The following is a 27,757-nucleotide window of genomic DNA, read 5'->3' as shown; positions in this document are numbered from 1 at the left end:
CAATGCTTTTTTTTTTTTTTCCTCTTTTTCCAGTTTTGGAGGGAAAAACCTTGGAAACAAACATGACCTACTACACCTACAATTCCTCATTTTAATTTTTTTCCCCAAGCACCCACAAATCCAGGTCACCCAAGTTTAAATCCCTGACCCAAAGCCTACCATCCGGAGTCCTCAAGGGGCTGCCACTGTGTTCTGTGTTTGCCAACAGATGCTGTGACACACCCCTCCCCGAGAGGCACCTGCCTCACTAGAGTGTGTAACGTGGCTGCCAGGGCGAGACGGACATGTTGGAAAAGGCAAATATCCCACGCTGTCCGGGGCGTTGGAGCAAGTATCCTGAGCAGCTTCAAGCGATTAGACCTAAGACTCGGAGCTAATTAATGGAAACTGAAGCAAAGATGGTGACAGCTCAAAGCCAGGGTGTGAAGCTCACGTCACCTGGTAGAGAGAACCTCAGGAGAAATCTCCTAAGGACAGGATATTAATGCTTGCACTTTGCTTTGCAGACTAACAGATTTCGTTTAGAAACATGTCTTTACTCTCTGGAGAGACTTTATAAGGTGTTGACCTGCTACTAATTCTGGCAGTGCCTACACCACAGCTCACAAAATAACTCTTCACTCATTGGATTCTGATCACCCAGCTGCCATCATAGGGAAGGATGTCCTTCACTCCAACTAAACAAACCTATTTGTTGTCCAGCTTCTGTATGTCCAGATCTGTATGTCCAGATCCTCACAAGCGATCATCTCCAGTTTGAAATGCCCCTTTGTCCTCCACTTCACACCATCATGACTCTTTCTTCCTATAAAACACAGTTTAAACCACCTTCTCCCTTAATCCCATCCAAGCGAACCCTGTGTAGTTCCGGCATCCACGCAAACAACAGACTTAGCTCTTATTTCCCACTGACATAGATGTCTCTCTAGTGAAAATGTTAATCCAACTCAGGACTAATGTGTAACTTTGGGCAAGTTACTTCTCCTTTCTGGGCCTCAGTTTCCTCATCTGTAGAAGGCAGATAACAAGAATCCCTATGCTGTGAGAATTAAACATGTATTTATTTATTTATTTTTTGTGGTACATGGGCCTCTCACTGTCGTGGCCTCTCCCGTTGCGGAGCACAGGCTCCGGACGCGCAGGCTCAGCGGCCATGGCTCACGGGCCCAGCCGCTCCGCGGCATGTGGGATCTTCCCGGATCGGGGCACAAACCCACGTTCTCTGCATTGGCAGGCGGACTCTCAACCACTGCGCCACCAGGGAAGCCTTAAACATTTATTTTTAGTGTGTGTGTGTGTGTGTGTGTGTGTGTGTGTGTGTGTGTGTGTGTGTGTGTGTGTGTGTGTGTGTGTACGTGGACACACGCACTTAGGGCATGCAAAGAGCTTAGCACAGTATTCAGTATTCCCGTACGCGGTAAGTACTCAGAAAATGTCTACTGCTTTCAACAGCGTGACTATTATTACTGTTACTGTTACTTGTGCTTACAACTGTACTGGTCTCCACCACTTGATTACTAAACTCTTGAGAGAAGGAGCTATTCTTACACAGGGCCCTGAAACTAAGGATGTGACAGAAGTTCAGTAAGTGTTAACTGAACAACTAAGGAGCAACTTGGCAAGGACTCAGGTATTTCAGACTCAACCTACACTGCTGATTACAAAAGCTCATTCACATGTGTGAGTTCAGGCAAAAGCAAATATAATTGTATGATTCTTTAAGCAGGAAAGTGGTAAGATAAATAAATACTTCTGAACCTGCAGAGAAATGAATTGTAAGCGGGCTTCAAAACAAGAAAGAAAATCTACTGTGGCCTATGAACATCTCCAGAAACATCTTGAAGATATGACAGAAGAAAAGGCGAGAAGATAGCAAGGAAGCCAGCCCAGCACTGAGCACTAAGACAGACCTAAGCCTTCTGTGCTGGGGGAAGGGCAAGGAGCTCAGGCCATGCAAGGGAAATACGGTTCCTTGAAAGGTGTTTTCCAGGTGCAAGTTAGTTACCCCAGGTCTCAACTCTAACCTCAGGCAGTGCTCAGTTCACCCAGTAAAAGCCACCTGCCCATGGAGAGAGACATCCACCTGAATTTACACCGGGGGTATTTCCCACCTGTGTTCTAGACCACCACTAACTCCTGCCTTCCTTCTACCTGCTCCACTTCTGTTCTCACCATTTTCATTTCCCTTGTAAGTCAGATGTCTCTTAATCTTCAGATACGGAATGTCCCAGGCAAAGGGAACTTCCAAGGATTATCCAGGCTACTACTGTCCTCCTCTTTTTTTTTTTTTTTTTTTTTGCGGTACGTGGGCTTCTCACTGTTGTGGCTTCTCCCGTTGCGGAGCACAGGCTCCGGACGCGCAGGCTCAGCGGCCATGGCTCACGGACCCAGCCGCTCCGCGGCATGTGGGATCCTCCCGGACCGGGGCACGAACCCGTGTCCCCTGCATCGGCAGGCGGACTCTCAACCACTGCGCCACCAGGGAAGCCCTGTCCTCCTCTTACAGAGGAGGAAACTGTTCCAGGGAGGTTAGTAATTTTCCAAAGGTCACAGAAGTAGTGGCATTACAGGAACTGAGACCTGGATTGTGTGACCAGTTCCCTCCTCCCAAAGCAATCTAGTTTCCAACGCTGCAGCATCCTGCCTGCTTGCTTCTCCCCCTTCCCAGCCCTTCACTGTGACTGCTAGGTCATCAAGGTAAGTTTTGTTGTCAAGCAGGCCATTGGAACAGGCCTCCTTGCTTTGGGAGGACAAAACATACTTGGCTCTTTCTACCCTGCGGTCACCCGGCTCTGCATCACACGTAGTGACCTTCTGCCCACACCAACTGTCAGTCACCCTTAATAGTCTATGACACCATATCTCCCTAAGATTCTTGACTAATAAGAAAGTTAAATGGCTAATAAATAATACCACGATTAATTTAAAACCCTTTTTATAGACACTTTATTCTTTTTTTAAAAAATGGGTATATTTTCTTGGAGTCTTTCTCTAAGTGCTAATTCAGCAGCCAATGTCATGCCTTGAATTCCAGGTGCATTAAAAAAATAATCTCAAGTAATCAGCTTTTACACCTAACAACAGACTGGGAACAATAAAAGAACTCTTTGGAAAAGGAAGAAACTAATTTAGCACACTAGAAATCAACAGCTGCTTCTCAAATCAAAGTTACTTGGAACAAGTAACTGCTTAGTAGGGAAAATAATTTACCTTCAAGTAACCATGTCACGCTAGGATAAAATGTTTCACAAAATAGCCATTAAATTAGTTTTTCTTTAGGTGGCGTGGGGAACAAGAAAAAAAGCGATACAGTTCAATTTTACTAAAAACTCCTAAGAAACTCTGATACGCTGTACATGCTCCAGGCAAATGGCAAGCCAGAGGGGACAGAGATTCCCAGGAATATGTGAATCATAATTGTTAGTCATCAGTTTGGGGAAGTTAGGAGACAGTTCCTATCAGTTAAACATATCATTATTTGCTAAGTGTCCAAGATATAAATTTCCTTGGAAACAACTGGTGAAGGTACGAAAGGCTATGCCCAGCCTCTCAATTTTCCTATTTTGTGGACTGGCAGATTCAGAGGAATTTCATATATTAGTATGAAGGAGAAATAAATATATTTAATTAATATACACATAAGCACATTTACATATATTCCTAATCAGAGGTGGATCTAGTTTGCAGGGTCTGAAGCGTATAGTGAGGCAAGGGATGGAGGGGTGAATGGGGGAGGAGTGGGTCTTTAAAAAAGAGCTCATAAAATTAGATACCGGGCCTTGGAAGGGGCCTGTACAAGTGAGAGGCTTTGAAGCTGAAGTAGCATGAGCTTCAAGACAACCGTGCCTGGTCCGTAAGACACTTGGCATACGTGGGACCATCACAAGGGTGGGGACACTCGTAAATGGCCAAGCTCTACAGAGTTCATTACGGTCCTCTTCAACATCAAGTGTATCATAAATACTTCTGCACACGTTTTTGCTGAGTTCAGATGGCCACAGCAGAAATGTTTCAACAGTTGTTTTAGATGAGCTGTTAAAAGAACTCCAGTGTGCGGCTTGACTACCGTGGCAGGAAAACCTGTCATCCACAGTAACTGATTATGCAGTGATGCCTATTCTCTGGAAACCCATCTAAAGGTTCCTGAGAGGGTATCTCAGATCAGTGTCACCATGTAACTAGACTCAGTGGTTACAATGAAATGTGGATGACGGGGGGAGGAACGGTGTCCCTGAAATCAACGAGCTTAGGTTTGGGCTCAGGCACGGCTGGTGAAAGGGCCATTTTACAACACACTCTGCCCTGCGCCAGGAACCCAGTGCAGGGAAAGCCCTCCAGTGCATCTTACTTACAGCCGGAGAAAATGAGAAGAGAGAAAAGTCTCTGAGCGCCTCAACTTGAAATCAATCCACAGAGCCCCTGCACCAGAAGAAAAGATGTACCCTGAAAGAAGATTCGAGAATCACAGGCCTCTGGGATTAGAGGCAAATGTCTACCTTAGGCCAGCAGAAAGTCATTACTGTTTCATTAACTTTCAGGAAGTAGATTAGCCCTTTCCGGGCTTTCTTTCTTAAGGCTCTCCGAGCTCCAGGGTGCCAGTGGAGTACCGCTTAGATCAGCAGCCGCGGCTAGAATAGAAATCTGAAAATAAACCAATCGCTCTGACACGTCAACTCACTACTTTTAATTGTGGCTCATTAAAGATGTAAATAGAAGATGAATTATGTTCATCTCTACTACAATTTCATTGCTGCAGTAAAACGACGCTGCTTCTGCTTCTATGCAAAAAGGAATACTTCTGCCTTGCGTAATATCACCGCAAGTGGAGGGCTACGATTCACCAATTTTTCCGAGATCAGCCGTCACGTGTTTCTGCCTGTTGTTGGACAGAGGCAGGTAGACAGAATGAGTAGTTTAAAAATCGCCCAAAAGAAGAAGAAAAGCCAAGTCGGTCAAAAGATGGAATCTAAAACATTCTGAACTCTTCTTAGTAGGCATTACAGAAATGCAAGCCTGCTTGCAGAAATTCTGCAAAGGATTCAGGCCCAAGAGGGGCTAAAACCAAAGTGAGGAAGAATCTGTGCCAAAGAGGGAATGTGAAACTAACAGGAGTTTGATTTTTGTCTTAGATGTGTTATTTTCTTCAGTTACTCATGAGAAAATCATTTTTTCCATATTTTCTATTTACCCATATTCTTATAGGATCTAGTTTCTGAAATTAGAATAATTATATCTTATTGATGATTATTGATACAATACAGTATTGAAAATACACACAAAAAGAATATCTGAAACACTGCTAAAAATCAAATTAAGGGTCAGACACAAAGGGACAAATATTGTATGATTTCTAGGTATAAGTGGTACCCAAAGTAGGCAAACTCACAGAGGCAGAAAGTAGAGTAGAGGTTACTAGGACCTGGGGAAAGGGAGGAACAGGGAGTTAGTGGTTAACAGGTACAGAGTTTCTGTTTGGGAAGACGAGAAAGCTCTGGAAATGGACAGTGGTGATAGCTGCATAATATTGTGAATGCACTTAATACCACTGACTTGTACACTTAAAATTGTTTAGGGCTTCCCTGGTGGCGCAGTGGTTGAGAATCCGCCTGCCGACGCAGGGGATGTGGGTTCGTGCCCCGGTCCGGGAAGATCCCACATGCCGCGGAGCGGCTGGGCCCGTGAGCCATGGCCGCTGAGCCTGCGCGTCCGGAGCCTGTGCTCCGCAACGGGAGAGGCCACAACAGTGAGAGGCCCGCGTACCGCAAAAAAAAAAAAAAAAATTGTTTTAAAGTGGCCAATTTTACGCTATATAAACTTACTGCAATTAAATATATACATATATATATTTAAAAATAAAATTCAGGACACGTGCTGGATTGATGGCTGGGTCCCCGAGACAGAGTAGTGCCGGTTCATTGACTCTCCCAAGTGGATGAGAGTAGTACAGGCGAGGAAAGGGGCGAGACCAGTGTGGATGCTCACCAGGAAATAAATGTCCACTCCTGCAAAGGGGCTACAGCGGCAGCTGACCTTAAACCTCCGAACGTCGGCACCAGCATGGGTGCCAAATATTCAGAAGTCCTGATTTAAATGCGTTAAGCGGATGATCTGATATGTTGCAGGATCTTACTCAATTTCATAGAGCAGATAACCACTCCAAAATTTGTCAAGTTAATAAATACAGATTTAGGTTGAATTTGCATAATATGTGCTTATAGGTTCACTGGCCATTACCTTTGATAGTCGGAATTGAACTTTCCCTTTCACTAAATGTCACTCCAAATTCCAGGCACCATTTGGAAGCAAACGCTGCTCTGGGCCAGTTGCTAAGTGTTTTTAGTATCATAAATTTGGTTTCAATCAGGTAGAAGAAGCAAAGCACTTAAGGCTCTTGCAATGTACTCACTCCCAAACTCTATTTTACTGTGAAGGTCAAGCTCACTCTACACACCAACCCAACAGAGGACACCAGGCTCTTACACAAGTGGCTAATTTGATGGGCTCCTAGAAATGACCACCTGCCAGCAGGGTCATTTAGAAGGATGCTGGTCCTCAGAACAGTTGAAAATAATTTCTTTCCCATCAACTCCAACAAAGTAGATTAGGTCCTTGTAGGGCTTTAGTTTCTCTGAAAGCAGCAGAGTGCTAACAAATGCCCTTTAAACCAGCAGAAGAGACAACCCTAGTGGAGACTGGAAATCAGAAGTGGCTCGACAGAGGGAGCGGGTGATGGCAGAGTACAGGCAAGGGGTGGGGGAGAGTCCAGCGTTTGAATCCTAGCTTTATTCCTATAAGCTGTGTGATACTCTTCAGCACCAATAACCTCACACATTATAATGACATACAACTTGAATGGAAAAGTTATACTCATTGTCTTTAAATTTTTTGGTGAGGATCAGATGAGATGAAATAGGTACAGACACAAAGAAACTGATTTATTAAGTATTCTTAAATTCGTTTTCTCTTTAAAAGGTAAAATGTACAAAAAGTGTCCCCCAAGTTTTGTCAAGGAAGCTTTTAAAAGAGACTCCACCAGGGTTTCCCTGGTGGCGCAGTGGTTTAGAGTCCGCCTGCCTATGCAGGGGACACGGGTTCGTGCCCCGGTCCGGGACGATCCCACATGCCGCGGAGCGGCTGAGCCCGTAAGCCATGGCCACTGAGCCTGCGCGTCCGGAGCCTGTGCTCCGCAACGGGAGAGACCACAACAGTAAGAGGTCCGCGTACCGCAAAAAAATAAAAAATAAAAAAAATAAGAGACTCCACCAGTATTTACGGACTATCCACCAGGTTGAAGGTCTAGTGCTATTGCTCGTAGGGAACACAGGGATGTGGACGATGTGTCTTTAATTTCGGGGAACTTAAGAGTCGAACAGCAGATGAGTAAATCACTGCTAAGTCTGATCACGACCCTTTTCTGTTCCAAAACCTTCAACGGCTCTCCACCACTTAAGAAAAAATTCCAACCCTTAATATGAGATTAATTCAATTGTTCATCTGTAAAATGGGGATAACTATGTTGCAGTGAATTGCAATCAGAGCTAATTTATGTAAAGCACCAATCTCAGAAGCTGGGGTGAGATGGCTTATTCAATCAGTAATTCACATTAATTATTGTTATCCTCATCATTATTAAATCAATGTCTTTCCTCCCAAGCTCTCATTATTCCACCTCACACACCTTACACTGGACCAAACCAGTCCCCAGGGTTCCTCCGGCACACACAGCCCCTCCCTTCTCACCTCTGTCACTCTCCGTCCTGTCTGGAACGCCCCGCTCCCGCCTCTGCCATTTGGGACCCTAGCCTCGCTTCCATGTCTAGCCCAAAACCCCTCCACCAGGTTCTCCCCATCTCCAACGAGACCAAGTCTCTCACTCCTCTGTGTTCCCACGGCATTTCCTCACCTTCCCTAACTAGGCTCACCCCCAGTTTCCCCTTCCCTAATTGAGCGTAAACTCATAAACTCAGTTTGAAGGAAGGCGAAGGCTGGAAACATTTCATTACAAACTGAGGAACCGTGTAAGTGAATACCATGGAAGAGGAACCGTGTAAGTGAATACCATGAAAGTGACATGATCATAACAGCTAACATTTTGTTACGGCTTTATGTGCATTAACTCATTTGGTTCTCACAACTCTGAAAGATGCTGCTTTATTTTCCCTATTCCATGGACGGATAAACCAACACCCAAAGAGGTTAAGTTACTTGCTGAACATTACACAGCTAGTAAGGGGCAGATGTGTATTCAAACCCAGGAAGTTTGCCTCTAGAACCTACACTCTTACGCTACATGACATTGTCTCCCAACGGCATTGTAGCAATTTACTATGTACTATTTTTTAAAATCTATGGGACTTCCCTGGTGGTCCAGTGATTAAGACTCTGTGATTCAAATGGAGGGGGCGCGGGTTCGACCCCTGGTCAGGGACTAGGATCCCACAAGCTGCACAGTGAGGCCAGAAAAAGAAAGAAAAAACAGTCTATGGATACACTGTTAACCAGTGTATGGAGTGTAAAATAAATATGAATTTGTGGGTAATACAGTTAAATGCTGTAAAAAAAAATTTATGATGACTGTAATCAGTTCTTTCGGGGCTGGATTTTAAAACTTCAGATCCATCAAGATATCCTGTTCTGTAGATCCTTAAAGTCTCAGGAAGAGACTTCCTAATTGAGGCCACTATAGCTTACAGACACATCTGCCTGTGCTCACCAATGCTAAACAACCTCAGCAAACTACAGCCACAGCATCACCCCATGGACCCATGTACATGGTCTGCAGAGGGCAGTTCAACAGAAGCACCTACTACCCTGGGTAGCACCTGAAGCTGTAATGAAAACTGCAGTGGTCTACTGACTGCTGGAGTTTTTGTCACCAGGTGTTTAGGATGCTTTCGAGTACTGGCTCTCAACAAAAGGGCAATTTGACAGTCAGTACCTCCTGGTAAATGAACTGCAGCAGTCACGGGGCATCACTGCAGCCCCGTGGATGGTGCACCAGAGAATAACTAACAGTGAATGGCGAGTCTGCATGCAATCACGCAAGCCCTGGCCTATTACTGGACACATCTTCCAGACAGCCAAAGGGTTGGGCTTTTACATGAATGCAATGCTCAGGACAGGAAAAGAAGAAAATTTGGCAAAGGTTCTTCACTGTGGCAAACAGACAAAGATCAACTAACATGAAAGGCTGAGAAGTGATGTGGTATATAACACATCTCGTCAGTGCTCAATGTTGTTTGTTGACTGACCAATTTCTTAATCTGGTCATCTAATGATGGCTCAACTTTTGGCATAATTTTATAGGCAAGAAAACTGAAAATTGGGTAAGAATATCATGCAAAAAACCTGCCAAACCTCAATCTTGCTGAATAATTCATTAGTTCTAATCATTTGTCTATAGATCCTCTTGCATTTTTATGCAATTGTATCACCTATCACCTAACATTAATAGGAAAAATTATACATAATATTATAAAATAATATACAAGTATTAAACAATCTTACCCTGATGACAAAATGTTCTTTAAAAAGATGCATAACACGCCTCATACATTCATCCCCATCAAATCCCATTCTGAATTCCTTGCAAACAAGTGCGAATGGTGATTTTTAGTGGCATTTTTAACATGTGATACTAAAAATCCATCCTATTCCACCCTTTGAAAAGGAACTTTCAGGGATGCCAAATTAATTTAAGATGACTTTTCATTTTATTTAAGCCAAGATGTTTTTTTCTCCTTTGATTTTTTAACCAAATAGAATTCTTAGAAATGAAAAAATAGTAACAAGTGTATTTCTAGGGTAGAATAGACTTTCGGAATTGAAAATGTTACATCAATCCTTTCCTGTTATCCAGTCTTGGCTTTTTAAAGTCCCTTAGGAAAAAAATACCACATATTCATATTACGTTGCCAGCACTGGATGTGTTATTTCTTTGGATTTCTGATTTGGCCGATATGATTTTTCATGACATAAAACAGTTAAAAAAAGCAATTTCTAGTAACTTCACAAATATGGCTACTGAGAAGCTGACGTGATCCTCCCTGATGTTAGAATTTTCAAACACCAAAGATCTACCCTAGCAGTTTAGCGAAAATGGTCTGATGCTGAATTCAGTGACTTTTGTAAAATTATTTAACCAAAAACATGTACTTTTTATAATTTTTACAACAAGTTAATTAGCACCGAGCTTATCTGAAAAATGTTACATCTCACCTGAAGGATTACTTGTATATCTATAAATGAAGTCTTTCCTTTCTGCTCACCTTCCATAAATATGTGTTAAGCTATATTATATGCAGGAATGGGCTTAAGACTTGGAATACAAGGTTTAAAATAAACCGATCTCCACCCTCATGAGCCATCCACAGAGACAGTACAGAAACAAAGACTTCTAGTACATGTAGAGGAAGAGGGGACATTTCCATTAGGCCTCAATGAATGAGGAGTCCACTGGGTAGAGAAACAGAATTTCATGCAGAAGAATCAACATGAAGAAAGGCATGATTATTAAAATACACAGTATGTTCGGAACCGAAGGAAGCGTTGTGTGGAGAGATGGGAGGGATGGCAGATGAGATTTAAAGGCTAAGCTGATAATGAGTTTCTAGGAGGTCACGAATGTCACGCAACGAAATCCACATTTCATCTTAAAGGGAAGGAAAAGCTAATCAAATCCTTTAAATGTTTCCTTTCATTTCATCATATTCATTCATTACTCCAGAAAACACCAAGAGTATTATTTTTTAAAAAAGAAGTACCAATCGCCCTCTTATTGTAAACATCTTCATTTTTGCTTTATTTACTACTAGTCTTTTGTTGACAGGCACCATTTTCACCATTATTTTGTAATCAGTGTGTCTAGACAATTTTGAATTATGAACTTTACACTTAATAGTGTATTAGAAACACTCTTCCGTATTTCCGCATACTGTCAGGTTGTTTCAGGAATAATTCAGTCAGATCCTTTCTTTAAGAAGGTAATTCTTAAAATAGTAGGACGAACGGAACACAGAAAGGAAAGATTTAAGACAAGAATACACTTTTGGAAGTGGTTGCAGTGGTCCAGGCAAATGATGCTACAGCCTGAAAGAGAACAACAGCGAGGAGACAGGGAGAAGGGGTCGACTGTAACAGATTTAAGAGGCAAAACCGCAGTACGTGGTCAAGGGATGAAGTACCGGAAGAGGAGGAGGTGACCAGCATCGATGATGAGCTGGTTGGCGATCCTGTTTCTCTAAACAAAGAATCCATAAAGGGAGACAGGAGAGTGAGTGACAAGTACAGGTTTAGACTCAAGTTGCCGACACCTTTGGAATATTCCAATTGGAGCTGTCGGGGAGGAAGTTGGAAGCCAATGACCTTAAACTCCGAGGAGGAAGGGAGAGCAATGTTAGTCATTCGAGCAGAGCTGGTAATGATGCCACGAGGTGATGATGCCTTCCGGCAGAGCGCGTGCAGGAATGAACGCGGGCAAGTTTCCGTTTTCACTCCAACAGTATGTAAATGTGGCCGTTTAGTTCTAATTTCTTTTGAGGCAGTGCGAACACCTCCCTTCGAAGCTCTCAAATTCTCACCAAGGAACGGGTACCTTCCAAGTCAATCGACATCAGCTTTGATGATGCCTATTAGAAGACAATTCACTGCATTTCCTGAACCGGTGCGGTTTCACTTACAGTTATACCAAACCACACAGCTGCTCTGAAGGACTGATGTAATTATTAGCCCGTGATGGTATCCAGGAGAAGAGTGAGTTATAACACATTTCACAGAAGGCATGCTTGGTACTGCTTTACGGAACAGCAGCTCAGGGACGTGAAGGGTAACTAACTCCTCTGAGCTGGAAAGCATTTAAAGAGCTTTCCGGCGATGGCATTCAAGGAGGGTACTAGGCTGGCTCTTTTCTTCTGTCTGCCTTCCAAAAGCAGGGCCCATGATTCAGGTGGCCGTTCGGTAACCCCGCAATTCTCAAGGCTGCCTCACAGTAAACAACACAAGTGACATAGTTTCTAACCAGACAAATGCTCTTTTAAAAACAGTTTTTCTCTTTTCCAACCACGGATGGCCACTTAAAAGGAAATAAAGACCTCCCAAACAGCAATGCCAGCGTCTGGTATTTTGCGAAAATCACGTGCTTTCTCATGCCTTTAATTTTCTCCCTAGTTATCCCTTCACCTGAAAGCCTTTAACAACGGCTCGAAGACACTTACATCAACAACTTATATCTGGAAGAAGCCAAGCAGATGAAAATCTAGTCGGCTCTCCAGGAAGCACATATTAAAATGCCTCTTTTGCCCTTAATGTTGCTTTGGAAACCCATGTTTTTTTCTTCTTCCCTTCGCTGAGAATCTGAGAAAAAGCCCAATCCCAATCCACTCTGGTATACCTTTCTGCTAACCACGCCTCCTGTAGTCGAGATTAGACAAGAGACCGAGAAGAAGATGCTTCCCCGTCACTGTGCTTGAATGTACCTGGGAACACACACTTCATTCAGCTTTGGTACAACTTTGCTAAGAAAAGCTGTGACAAAGCAAGAGTCAAAGAAAGCTGCAAAAAAAGGGTTTAATGCATTTGGTAGTGGTTATCCTAGCAGCTAATAAATTTCCTGATTCCCCTACTTGTTCCCTCGTAGGCTGCCTGTGAGTTCTTCTGTTTGGTTTCCGACTCGAACTGTCAGACGTTCTACCAGTTCTGGATCCTCCAGCAAGGCCCCTCAGGAGGTGCACCAGAAGCAGACACCACCCTGTACATCTCTTCTGGGTCATCCAAGCCCAGGCAAGCCCTTGCTCAAGCAAGTGGAGGAGGGAAGGAGGCAGCCAAGTGTCACCATGGCTACCTGTGAACATTAGATTCAAATCCTGAATCCGCTGCCGCCACTGTGGGTGCTGTGATGTGTGTCCACTGCAGCTTAACTTTATCCCTTCCGGCGATGGGACCGCTCTCCTGCCACCCAAACTGACAACCTGCTAGCCCTAACAGCTGAAAGAAACACCACTCAGAACGAACTGCCGAGGGCAGAAGCTGTGGCTTTGGGAGCCCAGGATAGAGCATCTAGGTTACCACAGCACTGCGTTCATCCTCAGAGCCTTCGCCCGTCCCAAGGCGAAGTCAAGTCCAGCTCCCACAGCTGATATCCCTGCTCTACTAGACTTAGGGTTACTGCCATTACCAGGGACAGTCAAGAGTCAACTGGTGACAGAGAAAGAGACATAAAAAGGTTTCCAAAGGAGCCTCTGACCTAGAGGAACGCTTCACACATTTAGACAAAAAGGGGTTTCTCAGGGTTCAGAGAATATGCTGACTTCATATCCGAAAAGGTCAGGAGATTGAAGAGATATTACAACTATCATGGTTTGATGCTGCTTAGATCAACAAGCAAGCATTTCCTGGGCACCTACTATGTGCTCAGATCTGGACCCTCTGCTGTGGGCGACGAGGCAAAGAGGAGGATGAAGAAGCAGCCTGAGACACTTGCTCACAAACCTCAGTGCGCAGGAGCTATCTGTAGTGAGTTTCTTGGGCTCAGCATCCCCAGAAATTCTGACTCATCGAGCCTGGGGTTGCTAAATCTGCAGCTTTAATACACACGTCCAGGTGATTCTGATGGGGGAGGTGCTGGGGCTTAGACCACCTTTGAGAACCACCAGGCTATGATCTGATTCCTGCCCTCAAGTCTGCAACTCACAAAGCAATGCACGGCCATAGAGTTTGTTTTTGTTTTGTTTTTGTTTTTTTTAAGATGCAGGCTCTAATTGTTATAGGAGCTCATAAGGAGAGGCCAGTCAGTAAGTCCTGAGCATTCAGGGCAGACTTTGTGAACATGAGCCGGGCTTGGTGGTCAGGCGGGACTTGGATGGAAAGAGACAGCCCCCTGCAGTCGTCTTAACTCAAACTCCCAATTCAGCAGGACAAGGCAAGAAGGCAGGTGGAGACAGGAGCTACAACGCTGTCACCAAACAGGTAGAGAGGCTTCCTATGTTGACTGCAGGGAAGAGACTGTCACCAGGAGAATCATAAAACTGGCCTCTTCAGATAACACTGTTTGCGTTTTCATTCTGCCGCATTCATGTGGTTTCCTGCACTTCGTAATTTAACATTTTTAAAGAAAAAAATGCTGTTATGAAACCCAAATAATGCACTGCTCTGAGGCAGACAGCCAGCTGCTAACAAGAGTGATATCTGAGCATCATTTAAAGCGTCATTTGCAGCTCTGCTTCAGAAAAGGGACATTTAGTAAGAAAGGGTTCCGTTCAACGTAAAACAAAGTTTGGGGCTCCACAGGGTTAAAGAACTGGCAGATAACCCACAACACAGTGACTGCAAGCACAGAGAAAGAAGAAGTGAGATCCCCAACAGAAAAATAGAAGACAATAATTCAAAAGAAACCCATCTCGTTTATTCGAATATTATATTCATAGAACACTGCGCCATGTTTTCTGTAATGCTGCAAGGGAATAAATTATGAACCAGATACTGCAAGACCTGCTTGACCACAGGGCTGAGTCCCAAGATCAGTGCCAGAAGGAAGGAGGACCCCAGGTGCCTCTGCCACCTCTTCTTCACACTGGCTGGTCCAGGGAGCCCCCTGCGAATAATGACTTGCCAAGGGCACATGATAAATTCAGATGAGCAAGAGTCAAAGGGTAGTATTATTTAATTAACTTCACTAGAGTGAGCTGTGGAATTTTAAATTTGCAAGCAACCTCGGACATCATCAAGATAGTGGTGTTTTTACAGGTGACTCATTTCAAGAGGGTGGATACATTGTCCAAGGTCACCAAGATATGTGAGCAGAACTGGGCTTCCATCTGAGGTCTCTGTTTCCAAGAAATACATTGAACTAGACTGATGAAACTCACTTGGAAGTCCACATTATTTTGCTGTAGGGTTTGGAATTTATTTAATATTTATTTATAGTTTGGAGCATTTGCATTCCACCCCCGAGACTGTCATTCAGGGTACCAAGACTGTCATTCAGGGTACCAAGACTGTCATTCAGGGTACCATGTTCAGTTAAAAGGTTCTCAACAGACCCTGCTGAACAGGATCTGGAAACTCCCAATGCCTCTCACCTTGCTCATCCCAATACTTCACTTATAGGATAACAAACATGCCACTAGATTGAATATACTATCTCCTGTATGATTAATCCCCTATGCTCTCCACTGAAACGGAATACATGGAAGATAAAGTTTGTTGTTTGTGTGTTTAGTTGTTTGGGTTTCTTGTTTTTTTTTCTTTTTGGTCTTTCCTAACCACAAATGCATTCCGCTCAAATCCTGCTATTCTGCAAATTTCAGAAAGGAACACACTAAGTCAACGTCATTGCTCTCTTGGTTCAGCAGCCCTGGATCAACATTTCCTCAACATCCTGTTGCTTGGGTTGTAGAGAAATAACCATGAACTTGAATAAGATGGCCCAGGACACCAAATGAACGATGATGGATGAAATTTACAGCCAATGAATGCCAAGTCCTTCGGATGACTTACCCAAGACCATTTGCATTTCAAGACCGTTCGTGCAGGCTGAGGTCTCCTCCTTCTTGTTCATGGTCTGTAGCAGCACTACTCTGGAGGCCTCAAAATAAACGCTTTCATTTTGCTCCAGAATGCTGCAGTGAAACAAAACACGACACCAAGTCAGAATGAAAAATAAATGCCACTTCAAGCAATTCGTTGATATTCAGGGGGAAATCCCTGGCCTTTCTCAGATGTATACTTTATAACCTCAAACAAGCATGTTAATTTCCAGAATGAAGCTATCGCACAATGGATCTCCATATGGAGCCCCAAAATACTGGTGATGGGGAGGGAGGGAGGAAGAAGAAAAAACAAAGCGCCTGCCCGACAGGTGCTGCATCTTATGACATCTACCACTGGTAATGGGCTTGCAAAATTTCAAGTTTACTAACCGAAATAAGTACATAAAGAAGGGTTCATTACGTTAAAACAGAGATACTGATGTGCAGTTCTCGAGGGCAGAAAGTGGAGAAAGTTATGTTTCAAATTAAAATTCATCTGATTCTGCCCATGAAAGACTCAGACTGAATGAGCTAACAGTAATATTTTTAAATGAAGGCTACTTAGGATTGAACAGAAAAGGCCAAGTGTGAGAGACAGGACATTTTCCATTTTGCACTACAAATAGGTAATTGATGGGTTTTCATTCTGACTCTTGACATATCTTGATAAATACCTTCTCCACCCAAGCTGGAAAGCGGCATTTACTTTACACACTGAATATGAAATGAATGGGTAGAATATGCATGCCTCTTTACCCCCACTCAGAGCAGCTGATAAAGCCCACACATTAGAACTGTGTGTGACAAGGTCGCTCTGAAAAGCTCTCTTCTGCCCTGTGAGCTTCCAAGGCTCACTTGTCACAGGGTGTTGTTCTAGCCTCTTCTGATGCTTAGTCAAATCCACCCCACTGTTTGTTCTTTGACAATGGCCATTTGAGAGCCTGGAAACGGTCTTCAAAAGGCGTTTGCATCCTTTTTGAGCCTTTTCTGAGCTCTTCCGCATCTATTCGGAAAGCCCATTGGAAGGTTGTCACCCTGTTCTCTAACTATGGTGACTGCATCCTACTTGTAACTGTAAACCCTCTATGAATCTCCAAAGGTCCCGAGGCAATCGCCAAAGCTCATCATCAAATGACCCAATTGTAAGAGAGAGGATATACTTCCTGTGCCTCACTAGGTTGCTGTGTGAATAATCAATTCCTTGAAAGCCTTCTGAAGCTATTACTTTATAGAATACACAACGTTTTTTAAAAGGACTTTTTTTGGGGGGAGTTGTGTATTACTGGTTAAATTCACGTAGGCACTTAGAGATTCTGAGGAGGAGAAAGCCGCTCTTGGTTAACGTTTAAACAAGTGAGTTGGGTGTAAGGCCGTTATATTTTCAGTCTAGCTGGAAGAGCGACTGCCTGAAAATGGCAAAGGCTTTTTTATTTTCTTGATGCTAGCAATACCCACTGAAAGTGAGGTTCTAACGATTTTATTAGTTTTCTGAGCAGTTTTCATGAAATGTTAACTCAGCTCCCACTCAAATGTGTAACGGTAACATATTGATACAAATCAACACTGAGCCAGGAAGTTCAAAGCATGACAAACTGTTGTTAGCTTACCGTTTTGGTAAAAACAGAATTTGGAGAGAGAAGGATTTAAGTGAGCCCACTGAGAGTTATTGGCTGGTATCAATCTTCTTTTACTAAAAATAAACTGCTGCAATTCCCTTATTTGTTTCCAGCTTTATGTCCTGGTACTTTAGAACTGGAAATGTCTTTGTCATCTAGTCCAAGATTCTTCTGCAAATAAAGCTGCTGGCCCAGAGAGGGTGAGGAACCTCTTAAAATCACAGAGCAAGTTAACCTGTGCCTTGACTAGACTCTGGGTTTAATCACTCATGCCCACCGACTCTTAACGGGCATAATGTCACGGAATGTAATGTTAGGTGTTGGTTTGAAAAGTTTACCAAAAGCACAATACTTTCTCATGGTACTTTCTCTCTTTTTCTGTTTTATTCTTGCCCTAAAGAAAGAAATTTATTTCTGGACTATATTCTGGTCACCAAGTAGAACCAATTGATCTGGGAGAAGCAGAATGCCTCTATTATTAGCTCAGGGCCCTTTACTGGCTGCCAAAGACAGGTGTCCAGAGGAGTAAGGCTCAGACTATTTGCAGAGGAGAAAAAAAAAAAGACTCATCTAAGTGACAAGATTTTCCATTCTTATCTCTGTAGATGTGAAGAACGTGAAAGTGATTCATTTTGTGATTTATAGCTGACCCTCAATTACACATAGTGCAACAAGCATGAAACAATTTTTGAAACAATTTTTATCAAAAGAAAACCACTGAAAATTCTACACACCTCCTTTTAAGCAAGAACTGCAATATATTTCCCCCCTTCGGCCAACTTTTCAGCAGTGCTTCTAATCACCCACCAAACAAACTGGCTTGAGTTTAATCTCCTTTGCCTGCACATTCTTGTTTGCCAGCTGAAGTTACAAACAGAGATAAGACCAAAAGTCCAGAAAGGAGAAAAGAATGCCAGAGGCCTAGAGCATTCATTGATATGCCGGAACACTGAAAGTTAGCTACGTAAACAAGGACTTCACTCCAGATGATATCCTTACAGGATTTTAAAATTTGATAAGTATTTTTGTGATAATTTTCTGAACAGTTATAAGCAGAAGCAGCAGCAAAGTACAGTATATCAATGTAAATCAAAAGCTGTGGTCTAAAAGCCGTGAGATTTTTTTTTTAACCTTAGTTTTGCAGCTAAGTGGATTTTTAAATTTAAGTCACAATCTCCTAAGTAGAATTAGTTCCTTATCTATCAAATAAAGGGACATAAGTATTCTCCATAATGAATTCTCAGTGATAATTCAAGTTGTTTTTATATGCAACTGAGTATACCATATCAAATAAATTCTCTACAATTTTATCTTATATGATTTATTAAAATTCATTTTTATCCTAAAATCCAACAATTAGACACAGATTGCATAGAAAGAGAGTAATGGGTTCATGGTGGAATAACCCCTCAGTGGGGAATTAGTGTTCTAATCCATAAATAGTGCTGGGCAAGTTAGCTTTCCATCTGGAAAGAGTCAGATCCCTCCCCTACACCATTCAGAAAATAAATTCTAGATAAATTAAACATATTAATATGTGTTTACACAGACATACATTTATACGGCATTTATTATACATATTTATATCATTTTATAAAATAAGATACAAAAAAATAATGTTATAACCACAAAAGGCCTTGTAGGCCATTGTACAGATTCTGGCTTTCTACTTTAAGTAAAATGGGAAGACACTAGAGAAGCCTGAATGAGCAAGGTAATGATATGCCTTATGTTTTAAGGGATCTTTCTGTCTGTTGTGTGAAGAATACATTATAATGGGACAAGGCTGAAAACAGAGCCCACTTAGGCTACTGCAAAAATTCAGGTGAGACAATACATGGACCAACGTGGTGATACTGGGGGAGGAGGTTATGAGAACTGGTGAGATTCTGGATTTATCTTGAAGGTCAAGTTGACAAATGGTATAAGAGAAAGAAACGAGTAAAGGATCTTTCCAAATTTTTGACCCAATCATCTCTAAGAATGGAGCTGCCATTCACCAAGATGGAAAAAACTGGGAAAAGCAGGTGTTGGGGAGGCCCATTTTTCCATATGAAGCTTAGGATGCCTATTAGACATCCTAGTGAGGTATCAGGTAGACCCATGGATGGATACATTGGAATTCACCGACATGTGGACAGAAGATACAAGTGAAAGCATGAGTTACTGTTATAGGCAGCCTCCAAGATGGTTCCCTGTGATCCTACCTTGATATTCATGCCCTTGTATGATCCTCTCCCCATGAGTATGGACTGGATTGAGCGCTTCCAGCCAGCAGAGTGGGGCAGTGGTAATGGAACGTCATTTCCAAGATGAGGCTCCGAAAAGACTGTGGCTTCCATCGTGACCTCTTGCGTTCTCTCCTGGATTACTCACTCAGGGGGAAGACAACTGCCAGACTGTGAGGCCATCCTGCGCAGGGGCCCACGTGGCCTGCTGCCATCTGTGTAAGTGAACTTGGAAGCAGATCCCAAGTGCACACACCCCGCCCCCATCCTTCAGATGAGACTGTAGCCTGGGCTAACGGCTTGACCGTAACCTCACGAAAGGCCTTAAGCCAGAGACGCCCATCTAAGAGGCGCCCTGATTCTTACTCATGGAAAGGTGAGATTGTAAGTATTTGCTGTTTCAAGTCACCAAGTTTTCGGGTAATCTGTTACATAGCAATAGATAACTAAGACAGTTACGATGTGCAAGGCACTGTCTACAAATTTTAGATGACTTTTTACAGTTGGAGAAACTGAGTCACAGAGAAGTTACATCACTCGCCCAACACCACACATATGGGATGGAGGTAAGAAACAAACTCAGATCATCTGACTCCAGAGCTTCAGCTCTTAATGACCGCATGTCAAGACCCGTCTGGAGTAAAACAGATAGCTAACGGGAAGCAGCCGCATAGCACAGGGAGATCAGCTCACTGCTTTGTGACCGCCTGGAGGGGTGGGATAGGGAGGGTGGGAGGAGGGAGACGCAAGAGGGAAGAGATATGGGGACATATGTACATGTATAGCTGATTCACTTTGTTATAAAGCAGAAACTAACACACCATTGTAAATCAATTATACTCCAATAAAGATGTATTAAAAAAAATTTTTTTTAAAGACCCTTCTAGAGTAACCTATTCTCCAACTTTGAATGTGCATACCTGAAATTTGACTTTCTACTGCAAAACGTGCTCACACAACATAGTTCATACAATCAATGGCCCATATGCATTTTTACCACATTTCTTAAGCTGCCACATAGCTTTACAATTCTTCAATTTTTGATATCCCAAATACACTACAATCTATACTCAACTGTCAGAGAAGATGGAAAAGCAGCCTCTTGCTGCGTGAAGAGTAACCTCAGTCTGGTTAATCTCAGTCTGGTTAACCTGGCTGATTTAATTATCAAAGAATTTCCAGCACAGTTTGCTAACGCTCTAATATATTCCTATAAACTGAATGTGGTTCTGTTGCTCATGTAAAGAGTTCTCCCTCACACTACTAAGTGGTAGGGAAAAAAACAAGATACTGAATAAGACAGTCACAGTAAATTCTGCTTGAATTTTTTAAATAATAAGGGAACATCAATTTTCAGTTCACAACAGAAAGTCACTAAGGATGCCAACAATATTAAGTTTTGTTTGTTTGTTTGTTTTTTGTGGTATGCGGGGGCCTCTCCCGTTGCGGAGCATAGGCTCCAGACGCGCAGGCTCAGCGGCCATGGCTCACGGGCCCAGCTGCCCTGCGGCATGTGGGATCTTCCCGGACCGGGGCACGAACCCACGTCCCCTGCATCAGCAGGCGGACTCTCAACCACTGCGCCACCAGGGAAGCCCCAACAATATTAAGTTTTTAAGTAGGAACTGGCAAGACCGGAATATAAAAAAACAAAAGCTCTTCAACTGTATAAAATACAAAGGCTGTGGTCCCTTTAATTATTATAACAAATTAAGACTTTTCCATTCTTTCCTTGACACAGACATGTGAAATACAGAAAGAGAAAGAAATGATCTCTGCACGTCTGCCTCAATGCAAATTTAGAAAGGCACTGTCGCCGGAAAGGGCTGCTGCTGGTTAATCCATCATTCTTATTTTTTAGGAGGGAAACGTCCATAAGGTAGCAGCCAGCAACATGTTCCCCATCCACACTGTGGAATATTTTTCTTTTGTTTTAACTGTTAGGATTGTGCCCAAAACCAATGGAAGCCAAAGAACTGGAAAGGAAGGGTCATAAAAAAAAATACAAAACCCACTGCCATTTACAAATCTTTGTTACAAAAACCGACTGTGTTTTATAAAGGCATGTGATGCATCGCCAAAGGGATCTTTTGCCATTTAAAATACCGAACAGTAGTAATCGCTCCACAGCTAGGCTGCTGGGACTTAACGTGCAATTTGCACAATTTGTGTGGGGATGAGGTTACTTTGTCTTAAGACACAAGGAACAGATGTGTCCTAATTAACACAGAAAAATGTTTAAAACAGAGTTTTAAAACATATGAGTTTGGAAACAGAAGTTAAAAACAGCTTCAAAGATTATAAGCAAAATAGTACAATACAACAAAGTATGAGTAGTTTTCTTTTTAAAAAGAGAGGAAAAGAGGCAGTCAGATGAGGTGGTAAATTTCCATGGACCTTCCTCTAAATAAAGTATGAATTTCAAGGAAAGTACCTGATAAAAATTGCTTTTTATTTTTGAAAAATGGGGAGAGGGTAACATATCATATTTTAGCCAGTGTGGTTTAATGGGCTGATAGATTCCATTGTGGAACACTATGTTATCCTAAAAATAAAAAGGAGAAAAAAAGGTTGGAATAAATTTGGGAAACATATTTGAGGGACTCTGGTATATTAATATGTATGGTAAATCTCTTGGAGAAAGCGTGCATCTTGGCTCAAAATATATTTGAACACAGAATACCTTTTTCCAGAAAAAATAAGCCATCAGTAGACATGCACTGACCAGTATACACCCTGGTGAACAATACACTAGGCCAGTGGTTCTCTAAGTTTTTAGTCCCAAAGTCCCCCCTTTACACTCCTAAAATGCACTGAGGACCCCCAAAGCCCTTTCAATTACATAGATTACATTTAACGATAGTTACATTAGAAATGAAAACTGAATTTTAAAATATGCATTAATTCATTTAGCTTAAGTAACAATATACCCATTGCATGTTACATAAAATAGCAAAATAACCATATTTTTTTCAAAACAAAACGTTAAGGAGAAGAGTGGCACTGATTTACGTTTCTGCACGTCTCTTTAATGTCTGACTAAACAGAAAACAGCTAAATTCTCACATGTGCCTCTGAATTCAATTTGCTGTGATATGTTGTTTGGCTGCAGCACACAGGGAGAAAATCTGGGCTTCATTTTCAGCTAATGGTGGAAATTCTTCTTTCATGCTACACCAAAACTCGACAAGGGCTAGTTTCTTAAAGGGTGGTAGCAAAGTAGAATCTGAAACTTATCAATGGACTCCTTGTGCTCTGTTCTATGAAAATTCATTGGTTTGACTTGCATTCCGGATGGCTCTTTTCCCATGCATGATTCTGTAACATCAAGCACTGGTCACTGGAAGTGACCACTGACTTAACACAGATTTTCGACCAATGTTCATTATACAACATCATCACACAACAGGCAGTGTCTGAAAAGCCCCACCATACACTTGTGAGAGAACAGAAGTGAATACCCAGTACTCTTATAAAAATAGTTTTGACCCTGTAGGTGTCCTCCCTCTTGCCCACCCAAAAAGGTCTTGGAGGTTCTCAAAGTGAGAACTGCTGACTAAGGTGACCGTCTAAGCTCTGCAGATCCCGCCCAGAAGAAAAGCACAGAACTTCGTTTCCTCCCTGCCCTTGGCTTCTGCGAGCCTAAACAAGGCCTGTTAACCCAGGCTGGCCACGGCCATGACAGAAACCATGAAGGATAAGTAGGACAGGATTAGCCATGAAGAAAAGATTCGGTTACTTGGATTCTCCCAGGTAGGAATCTGTGAAAGGTGTACATTTTAGACTTCTTTGGCAAACACTTTCTTCCAACCTAGGCCTTAATAATCTAGGAAGGATTTGTCTTAACTGAAGACAATGAATTTTTTAAGTACCCTGAAAGGGATTCAGAAAGGCCTGTTTCATGAAATCAGTTAATGAAGTAACTATGTAGTAACGACTCATTATCTCTTTAACAACTAAAAACAACTACTATACAACTCTGGTTATCTCTGGTGTCAATGTACACATGTAATAATAATAATAGCTAATATTTCAGTGTTTAGCTTTCAAATTATCTCTTTAAGCCTTACAACCATCCTAGATGGCAGACACTTTCCTATTTTTAATAAACGAAGAAATGAAGTTGAATGGGGCTAAATAACGTATTCGAAGGGCTGAACACCTAAGTGATAGATTCAGGACTTCAACTTCTATCTGTCTGACACCAAAGGGTCTGTCTCTCTTAAGTCCTCACTGTGCTGCCTCATTTCCAATTAACCGTTTACTGAACTTCAGTAATGCAGATTCTTCCTCTGGCAGTTATCCCCCAAATGATGCAGCACTCTCATCTGTTTCCTGTTGCAAAGCGAAGAGGTGTTCGATGAATCGGCTCAGAGCCCACCCTGATAAATGTACAAAGCAGCAAGATTCTTTTGCCTCCCAAAGCAGAATGACCACCCATGGAAAGTGAAGTCTCACTCAAAAGCCACATATATGGCAAGATGATGTCAAGTCCAATCTTTTGATGCTGAAAAGGTCATGAGGATGGAGTACTGGTAATGACATTCTGTAAACAAAACCCAAGATACCCTCAGCTCGTATTCCCTTCTCCATTCCTCTGAAAGCACATTTACTAAACATGGGCAATGAAATGCCTGTCATCTCTAAGGCAGGAGAGTAAGGTAAGGGAGGTAGGATTATCCTTTTCAAATGCTTTCTAAACCTTTAGTTCCCTCGGGTCACTATAGTCTCTGCCCATTATTTCCCTCACATCAATGGCCTTTCTTCTGCTACTCCAGAATCATTCAGAACATACCGAATACCTTTCTAGGTTAGTCTTAATCATTTTCCAAGGCCCAGCTCAAGACACCTCTCCTCCCAGAACTGGTCCAGCTCTTCCTTTCCTCAAAGCGCCTCTGGCAGGGACCCCCATCGATATGGGTCTCCTGTGCACTCTCTGACTGTGGGTGACGTGGCCTCATTTGTGTGAGTCTCATCTTTGACAAGTATTTGGAGCTGGTGAGGGTTCTCGAGACCTTCTGGAGAATCTCCTACAACACTTCCCACATCTCTGAACACAAAATATTATGTTTGCTCCTGTTTCTCTTCATTTGGATGAACACTGAAGAACATAAGGATGTGTTTTTATGTCAATTTTATTTTTAAACATATTTCTCTTCAGTCCCACAATTAAACAAATTAGCAGTGTCATTCAACCAGAAGTTTTAGATATGCTGAAAGAGAATAATAGTCTATAGTACAATACAATCAATGGCATTCACTGAGAAGCTCCATGCCAGTTTATCTGTGACATTCCATCCTAATGTGAATTGATTTTAGGAGAAAGTAAGACAGTATATACTAACTCTTGGCAAAAAAAAAAAAATTAAATAAAATAAAAAAGGATGGATTTGGGGTACAACCTAGAAAACCACTGATCATGTCTTGCGCTTTCTAAATGCTCAGCCATTCTTAATGACACGCTACCCGGTAGTCCCATGCCTCACTGAAGTGTGCTGTACATCTCTGTTTCCAATACGAATGCCACAAAGTGCCATGGAGCTTTTTAATGAATATTAAAATATTCATTTTAATATTAAAAAGCCTGTGGATCAAAAAAGACTACACGATACAGAAGAATCCAGCTCATTCTCTTGGCATTGTAGTTACTCTTTAAAATTATGCTACATAACTTTGTATAAAACGACACATTCTAATATCAAGTGATAAGAACAAAAGTCCTTCAATACTATGTCCAACTCATGAGATATTTCATTCTCCTCCCAAACTCCTTTCTCTCAGACAAACCAAATAAGTTCAAGGCTTGTGTATTTGCAAGCAACGTGGTTAGGAGCAGACCTGTTTTCTTGTTTTGTTTTGTTGCCATGCCAAATTTCTGTACAGAAGTTAAGAAAGGAAAGCCACCGTAACTGCTCTTATCTAATTACGATGACAGATTACCTAACTTAAATACTGGATTCCCATTTGTAAGCTCCATCACTAGACTGTAATTCTGTAAAATTAAAGGCCATGAAAATGTTGGCCTCCCTCTGAAACTTCACAGCCTGACCTTAACCTTCTTTGCATATATCATTCTTGGTGGAAATTTTCAACAGCTACAAAGGTGCGGGCAAAAGGGTGTGTCACATCTTGACTTCTTAGTCGTATTTCCTGAGGTTGCCATTTTCGTGCATTTAAAATATTTACTTATGGCAACATTTAAGTAATTATAGTTTAGGAAGCACCGTTCTCTTTTTTTTTTTTTTCTATCTTGGTAGAACCCCTTCAGTGTGCTGTACCACAAAAGAGAAGTTCTCTGAATCAGGCATTACTTAGTGAAGGGCTAATGTTCATACCTGGTAAATACCAAACTTCTTGCCTTGAAATCTGAAGTCAGTACTCTTAGTTTGGCAAACATTGTTATCCTGCCTTTCACACTGGACACTAGGACAGCTCTAGATGAACACTGCCCTTTCACCTCCACATTTACATCAGTGGTGCCCACAACCACCTGTTCTCACTTCTAAGCACCCAATATCCCAGACCACCCAAGGGAAGCTGAAGATGCCATTCGCCATGGTCCCCAACCAAGAAGAGGTAATCTAAAGAGGTAAGCTAACAAGTCATCAAGGAAAGCAGGCAAGCAATGTTGGGTGATAGGAGAGAGTCTGGGGGCCCATCACTTCTATGGATCCATTAAGCCTATTCCTAGTACCCCGACATCACTGAGTTGCCCAAACTAGAAACAAACAGCTCCCACACCTCTGCCTTCCCCCTAATCATTCTACTTCCTGGTTACACTACTTGAATCCTTCCCTTTCTGTCCCTCCAGCATTGCTGCCTCTGCTCTCACCCACCCCTCCTGCCCGTCCACCAAGATTTCCAACCACTCTCATAGTCCTCCAGTCAACTTTCCAGACTGCCACAAAAGCCGCCTCTAGAAAACACAGATCTAATGGCTGTACCCCCTCAAACCAGGGACAACTACAGTACTCTTCAAACTATCAGTGAAGAGAAAGGGGAATGCAAAAAAATACACCAATAGAACATACTCTGAGACTCCCACCACCCTTCCCCTTTTGTTGTGAATGGGCAAGAAAGAAGGGATCTGGAGAAAATAGATGTGGAGAATACGCAAAGGGCCAAGAACCAACATTTCATTCACATATTTCTTTCTGGGTTTACTTGGCTCATCTGTATTTTGGGTCTTTAAAAAAAAAATTCAACTTGACTTTCAATCATTAAAAATAATCCTAGAAGCATGTCCTGTTATGCATTGCCAAGTTGCATTGATGCAATTTCATTACTTCTTGAAAGGCCACATATTAAAAACACTACTAGCAGTCAAACTAAAGAAAATAAAGTGATTTGAGATATTTTTTAAAGCAGTTACTAAAACAGAAACAAATGTTATTTTCAATCTCTGGCTCACTGTAAACTGACAAGATATGAATATGAATTTTACCAAGTAATGTATAATAACTGCTTCTGCTCACCACAATCACATGCCAACGGCTCAATGCTATATAGTTCATTTGGATGTTACATGTGGAATATGTCATCTAGATAACAAACCATCCTCATTAAAATAGACTTACTCTAGCTAATTTTTGAGACTGTGACATCATTCACATACAAAGCTTAGTAAATACTATTCTCAAATTTGATTTTACAAAAGTCATCGCCAAGTTTTCAATTTCTACACAAGTGAGAGATAATACCTGACAAATTGTAAGGTGATGCCATAAATTGTCTAAATCGTAGTCAATTCACCAACATATGCATTAAATATGTGTTTTGGAAACAAATTCTGCCAGGTGCTTGTCTGGAGTATAAAGTATTTGATACGATGGATCATGCCCTTGGGAAGATTAGTCTCCATCTGGGAAGAGAGTATGTACATAAATGGCACAACCTCTTTGCAATAAAGTGAGAGAATAAGAGGAGAGCCATGGGACTACAGAAAGGAAATCATTTTATGTAGGAGAGGTATCAGGGAAGACGCCATAGCAAAGGTAGGCCTTAAGGACTGGATGGATAGGAATTCTGAACTCTTAAGTTTCTACTCCTAAAATGGAAGTCCCAGAAAAAGCTTCTAATCAATGTTTCTAGAGTTAGCATTTATTGAGCAACTGTTCTGTTAAGAATTTCATAAATGTTACATGCGTCCCTATATTTATAGCAGCACTATTTACAATAGCCAAGACATGGAAACAACCTAAACGTCCATCAACAGATGAATGGCTAAAGATGTGATATATATATATCCAATGGAATATTACTCAGCCATAAAAAAGAACAAAATAATGCCATTTGCAGCAACATGGATGGACATAGAGATTATCACGCTAAGCAAAGCAAGTCAGAAAGAGAAAGACAAATACCATATGATATCACTTACATGTGGAGT

General features: G+C 42.0%; 1 protein-coding gene across 14 annotated transcripts in view; it reads right to left on the bottom strand.

Moving 5' to 3' along the window:
* ATXN1 (ataxin 1) overlaps positions 1–27,757 on the bottom strand; it is a 399,420-nt gene that overhangs the window by 283,657 nt on the left and 88,006 nt on the right. For 13 of the 14 annotated variants that reach the window (XM_060163642.1, XM_060163630.1, XM_060163629.1 and 10 more), the window contains one exon: positions 15,493–15,614. The gene's annotated coding sequence lies outside the window, so the exon portion shown is untranslated. Of the gene's footprint in view, positions 1–687; positions 806–15,492; positions 15,615–27,757 lie in introns of all 14 variants that reach the window. The other variant, XM_060163633.1, reaches the window with a different exon arrangement.

Source organism: Lagenorhynchus albirostris, chromosome 10 (assembly GCF_949774975.1).
Source record: "Lagenorhynchus albirostris chromosome 10, mLagAlb1.1, whole genome shotgun sequence".
Lineage (NCBI taxonomy): Eukaryota > Metazoa > Chordata > Mammalia > Artiodactyla > Delphinidae > Lagenorhynchus > Lagenorhynchus albirostris.
This window is presented reverse-complemented; position numbering and strand designations above follow the sequence as displayed.